This window comes from Cajanus cajan, chromosome 8, assembly GCF_000230855.2.
Source record: "Cajanus cajan strain Asha chromosome 8, NIPB_CcT2T_4, whole genome shotgun sequence".
In the NCBI taxonomy this organism is placed as follows: domain Eukaryota; kingdom Viridiplantae; phylum Streptophyta; class Magnoliopsida; order Fabales; family Fabaceae; genus Cajanus; species Cajanus cajan.
In genome coordinates this window covers 17147399-17154281 of record NC_138524.1, presented here as the reverse complement: position 1 = coordinate 17154281, position 6883 = coordinate 17147399, and positions in this window count along the sequence as shown.

Genomic DNA, 6883 nt, shown 5'->3' with positions numbered 1-6883 from the left:
TGTCTTTAGTTATAACTTTCACAACTTAAATACTTTTTCTCAAGATTATCTATGCTCTAACCTAAAGTATTCTATAATCTAATCTCTTTCACGCACCACAACACATTATGTGAAAAAAATATATTCTCATATAGTATTAATAAGTTAATAGACTATTAGTGTGTCTAACCATGGCTTTGTCATAAATATTAATGTAATGAAAAAAAAGGAACTGATGGGAATGAAGTTAATGTCATTTTGAAGTAACCAACTCTACATGTGAATGCTTCATTTTCTTTAATTTTTACTCAGAAGATTGAGAGACATTGGAGGCCTCTAGTCTAGCTTTTCCATTAAAGTTAAATGTTGAAACTAACTCAACTGGTTAACCATATGCAAACACTACTTGAATTTCTCTTATTACATGCCACTTTTCCTACGAATTTTTATGAAAAATTCGCAAGAAACGTTTTTCCTACAAATTTTTCTGCAAAATTTTATTTGCAGGTAATACCTTCTTGGATAATATATTTTTGCGAATTTTAAAATTCGCAAGAAATTTTGCAGGAAAATTTCTTACGAAAAAAATTTGCAAGAAAGTTTCTTGCAAAAAAAATTCGCAGGAAAGTTTCCTGCAAATTTTTTTGCAAGAAATTCTGCAGGAATATTTTTTACGAAAAAAAATTAAAGAAATTACTATAAATTCTATCAATAATTCTTCAACTTTCAAATGCTCACAATGAATTCATCCGAAACATTTGTTTCCATGCCTCCAACATGTGATACATAATCTTTTAAATTCTAAGATTGTAGATTTTAAGCCTAACACTCAACCATACAAATCAACTTGTAAGGTAAGTGTTGCCCCAACTTATATACTCTTTAATTGTTTTATTTTCAATTGATGTGGGACTTGAAGTTTTTTTAAATATTAAACTCATAAATTTAAATATTTTTTTTTTATTTTTTCTGCAGATTAAAATTTGCAAGAAAATCCGCAGGAAAAGTTACCTGCAAATTTTTTCTACCATTTAGTAAACATTACTAGTGAATTTATTTTTGCAAGAAAATCTGCAAGAAACAAAATAAAACTCTTACAATATTTTCTGCAAATTTTTACCATGGAATAAAATTTCTATGATCATTAAAATTATAGTAAAATTTGTAAGAAATATATGTAAATTATTTTTCGCAAATAAATTTGCAAAAAATTTCTGCGAATATTTTTTTGCAGGAAAATTCGCAAAAAGTTTCTGCAAATATTTTTTTGTAAAAAAATTCGCAGGAAAATGACACTTTTCTAGTAGTGAAACTTCTATCTATTATCAAATAACTATAATTTAAATCTTTTATACGCATATTACGAATAATAATAAATATATATTTTCTTTATATAATATAATTTACTAAAATAATTATACTCACTCAATAAATTTATTACATTAAAAAAGTATTAATATAATTTATGGAGGAACAAATTAAAAAATAATAGTATATTAAAAATTGAAAAACACTAATTATTTATATTTTTTAAATACAAAAAGTGCAATTATTTTATGACGGGAAGAGTAATTCGGTGAGTCATTTGTTACTCCGAAGTTAACCAGAATGAAAACTTAAGTGGCCTTTTAATTAAAGTTTCTCCATATGTAAGATATGATGTCTTGCGGCTAAAAGTCTACATTTACTTTTTGAAGGGTTCAATAAGGTAATTTCTCTCATGGACCACTATTACAAGTGGTGTATGGGTGTACCATGAGTTTTGACCCTAAGATACATCTAAACCAATAGACCATTATACACTTTATCACACTGGATCTAAATTTCCGAATTTTTTACTGAATTTTTTTTTTAAATTACCCAAAAAAAAAAAGCACGTGTTACGATGCACTGACGTAGCTGCTATTCACTTTCGGAACGGGCCGTTCTGAAATCAGAACGGGTCATTCTAGATGAAACAATAACACATGAATAATGGATGAGAACGGGCCGTTCTAGATGAAAAAAAACGTATGAAGAATGGATCAGAATGACTCGTTCCGAAACCAGAACGGCCCGTTCCAGATTCAAAAATAACACATGACTAGTTAAACCAGAACGGGCCGTTCTGAATTCGGAACGGGCCGTTCTAACTATATATTTGTTTAAAAAAAAACCTTTTTTTAAGCAAAATAATTTTTTTTTCACTCTACTAAATTACATTTAAAATTTAAGTACAGTTTTTCAATTGATAATGCTTTTCTATTAGAATTAGAGGTTTACATTAATTATATGCGTAAATTTCTAATTCTAATTAGAAAATAACACCAAACAAAATTTTCTATTATAAATATAATTTTCTCTCATTTAAATTATTGCAAAAATTTGTTAGTTTTAGTTATATATCTCGACATTTTTGTCTTAAAAAAATGATGTTACCAAATATTTTTAAATTTGATTTACATTAGTTTAATTGCTTTTAAGGTGCATACACTTTCGTGGTTTTGTTGTCAATGCCACAAACATTAGGCATTGATTAAATGTCACTTAGTGTGAGGAGAGATACTCATTTTCTTTTTGGATTTGCATTGGCTGCTAATGTATGTGGCGTTAAACATAAGTTAGACAAAGGCCCTCTACCTAATTAAGGTCGGGCGTGAGTTTTGTTGTACCAGACACGAGAGAATAGGAGACTCTTTCGCTCAATGACATTAAGTAAAGAGAACCCTAGGCCCACCAAACCCATTGGGCTCGCTGAGCTCAGAAGCAAACAAAAGTCCAAAGGCCCATGAAGCCCAAAACTAGGCCCAATAAGCTCAAAACGTCTTATACTAAGGCCCATAATACAAGACCAAACAACATAAACTCCTATACTACCAAATATATGAGAAAGGTGGTCATCTATGTAAAGCCCAAGTAAAGAGAACTTTAGGCCCACCAAACCCATTGGGCTCACTAAGCTTAGAAGCAATCAAAAGCCAAAAGGCCCATGAAGCCCAAAACTAGGCCCAATAAGCTTAAAACCCAAAAAGTCTTATACTAAGGCCCATAATACAAGACCAAACAATATAAACTCCTATACTACCAAATATATTAGAAAGGTGGTCATCTACGTAAAGCCCAAGTAAAGAGAACCTTAGGCCCACCAAACTCATTGGGCCCACTAAGCTCAGAAGCAATCAAAAGTCAAAAGGCCCTGTCGCAACCCAGATTTTTCCAATCTCGCGACTAATGGTTTAGACATCCTTTTAAAAGTCTCATCAATTAAAGAATGCCAGGACACCAGACTAATCCTTAATTAATGGTTTTGAAAAATAAGTTCATGGAGTCGCCACCAATGTTTTACTCAAAATATTGGAAAAAGAAAAGGTTTTTAAAAGTCCAATAATGGCCTTGATAACCAGAATTGGGTTCGGGGGTCGGTTACGCGTAGAGAAGGTATTAAGCACCCCTACAACGCCCTTAATCGGTACCCTGTGATGAAGTTAGAATTATAAATAATAATAATAGAAATATTAAATCCCCTTTTATTAATAATTATTTACATGTTTAAAATTTAAATTATACAATAATCCTAAAATAACTACATGATTATTTTTATTATAACAATATTTATTATAGAGAAGAAATAAATAAAAAAAGGATAAAGAGATTAACTGAAATACCTCTACAATGCCTCACAAAAATCTTAAGAAATACAAAGAGAGGGGGAGAGAGAAAAAGAGAGAAATTTCGTGATCTAAGGAGTCTGGACGAAATTTTGGAGTCTTGAGAAATGAGCTCCAGCTGTCTATTTATAGACTTCAGAAAGGGTCCGGAACGGCCCGTTCCAAAATCAGAACGGCCCGTTCTGGATATGGCCGTTGTGGGTTAAATTTGTAACTGGAACAGCCCGTTCTGAAATTGGAACGACCCGTTCTAGAGACATAATTAACACATACTTGGCTGTGCTGGAACGGGCGTTCCGGACAAGGTTCTTTAGGCTTGTTTTATAACTTGGAACGACCCGTTCCAGTTTAGGAACGACCCGTTCCAGTTATAGGTTTAGCCCTCTTTTGAAGAGTTTGGAACGACCTGTTCCAATCTTGGAACGACCCGTTCCAATCTTGGAACGGCCCGTTCCAAATTAGGGTTGATGGCTCTTTTAAAATCTTGGAACGGCCCGTTCCAAATTGGGAACAGCCCATTCCGGTTTTCGGAACAGCCCGTTCCAGACTTTTAAAATTAGCTTAATGGGCCTTCTAAAGTCCTATCTTTTCGTTTGCATGCTTCGGGAGCTCCTTCCCTTCGTAACAGAGGTCCATTCCCTTGTTTGTATGCCCTCCGGACGAAATTGGGTGTCTACAGCTGCCCCTCTTTACTTGTCCTTTGGAATAGTAATGTGTTGCTTTTTCAAAGGCAAGAAAAGACGTAGACATTTCGTCCGGGTCTTCTCTTCGTCTCTTTAGTTCTTCTGCGTTGTTTCCCTTGTGATAATGTGTAGCTTATTTCACTCTTAGGTTAGGTAACCCTCTTCGATCTTGTACTAGTTTTGAGGATCTAGCAACCCTTTCACTAAGGTCAGGTAACCCATTTTGTACTAGTTTTGGGGATCTAGCAACCCTTTTACTAAGGTCAGGTAACCCACTTTGTACTAGTTTTGGGGATCTAGCAACCCTTTCACTAAGGTCAGATAACCCACTTTGTTGTTGAAGTAATTTCGTAGCTCAGCCTCTCCAAGCTGGACTGATATTTTAAGGCTTCAGCCGGCCTCCTCTAAGGTCAGGTAACCCACTTTTTTGTTGAAGTAGTTTTATAGCTCAGCCTCTCCCAGCTGGACTGATATTTTAAGGCTTCAGCCGGCCTCCTCTAAGATCAGGTAACCCACTTTTTTGTTGAAGTAGTTTTGTAGCTCAGCCTCTCCAAGCTGGACTGATATTTTAAGGCTTCAGTCGGCCTCCGCTAAGGTCAGGTAACCCACTTTGTTGTTAAAGTAGTTTCGTAGCTCAGCCTCTCCAAGCTGGACTGATATTTAAGGCTTCAGCCGGCCTCGTCTAAGGTTAGGTAACCCACTTTGTTCTTGTACTTGATGTCTTCTTGTTGGTGTTGTTGGATGAAAGACTGCCCCCAGGTGGACGGGCATGAGATGTTTGTTGTTGTTCTTGTCAAGGTGAGTATTATGATGCCTCTCCAGGCGTCTTCTTGTTGTAGGTTTTTTTTTCCATTTCTTTGTTTAGCTTCAACTTTTTTCACATTTGAAGCTTGCCTTTTTTCTGCTATATATTTTTTTTAAATGCTTCGGTTTTTTTCCAACATGTACGAAGCTTGCCTTTTTTTGTCTATGGCTGGTCATTGTAATGGATTGACTTGACCTTGTCTGATCTTTGTTGTGAGGGAAGGGTTTTTCCTCTTCACACGTGGCTCCCTTCTTGATTGCTTTCTTTAGAGATTTTATTCATGATGCATGCATGGATTGAAAATGTCTGCAGCCTACTGTCCTTTTGGAAAATTCCCTTTTGATGTGAAAAGTTATTTATTTCAAGTGCGCGCTTTTCTGTATGCCATACATATGTGTTTAAGCTTTTTAGAAATCTATTGGTATCACGTGGCTTCTCTTTACCCTTTTTTTTTTTTTTGACTGAAGATTCACACATAACTTTTGCTTACTTTAGAGGCCCGTATAAGATTGTCTCATCTATTTAACTGCTTTTTTGCTGGGTTGTTTTGATTTTTCTCTTTTATACCAAAACACGTCATTTAAACATAAAGGTTGAAAGAACTGAGAAAAATGGTATTTTATTGCCAATTAGAAAATTTCAAGGAGGGTTACAAGAGGAGGTTTTGAAACACTGACTGAGGTTGGCCGGTGTCTGGGCTTGAGTGATCATGACTTTAAGAAACGAAGCTTGGCATCCTCCTAGTCGTATGATTAGCACTGCTTCAAGTAATTTTTTGACTTCTATAGAGGGTGATAGGGCTTCTAGGTCGTCAGTTCGTCTTGCTTTAGCGCCCTTTTTTTTTTTTTGCGCTTAAGCATAGAACTTCTTCACGGCATCAGAGTTTACTGGGTAAGCGAGTTCTTCACCATCCATGTTAGTGAGGATCAATGCTCCTCTAGAAAAGGCTCGCTTGACCACGTATGGGCCTTCATAGTTCGGTGTCCATTTCCCTATCTTATCCTTCTGTGCTGGTAGAAGTTTCCTGAGTACTAGATCCCCCTCTTCAAATGGTCGTGGTTGGACTCTCTTGTCGAAGGCTCTCTTGATTCTCTTTTGATATGTTTGCCCGTGACAAATGGCGTCTAACCTTTTCTCTTCTATAAGATTTGATTGGGCAAATCTGGTTTGAACCCATTCAGTTTCTGGGAGCTTTGCCTCCGTGAGTAATCTCAAAGAAGGAATTTCCACTTCAACGGGCAAGACTGCCTCCATCCCGTATACTAAGGAAAAAGGGGTGGCGCCCGTCGATGTGCGAACGGATGTTCTGTACCCATGCAATGCGTAAGGTAGCATCTCATGCCAATCTTTATATGTAACGACCATTTTTTGAACGATCTTCTTGATATTCTTGTTGGCTGCCTCAACTGCCCCATTCATTTTTGGCCTATAAGGGGAGGAGTTATGATGTTGAATCTTGAAAGAGTCACATAATTCAGTCATCATCTTGTTGTTGAGGTTGGACCCGTTGTCTGTTATAATTTTGTCAGGTATTCCATAACGACATATTATGTTTTTTCTGACGAAATTGACTACCACTTTATGGGTTACATGTGCGTATGACGTGGCTTCAACCCATTTGGTGAAGTAATCAACTGCTACAAGAATGAATCTATGTCCATTTGAGGCCTTGGGTTCAATGGGTCCAATGACATCCATGCCCCACATCGAGAAAGGCCAGGGCGAGGCCATTACATTGAGCTCACTTGGTGGGACTTGGATATTATCAG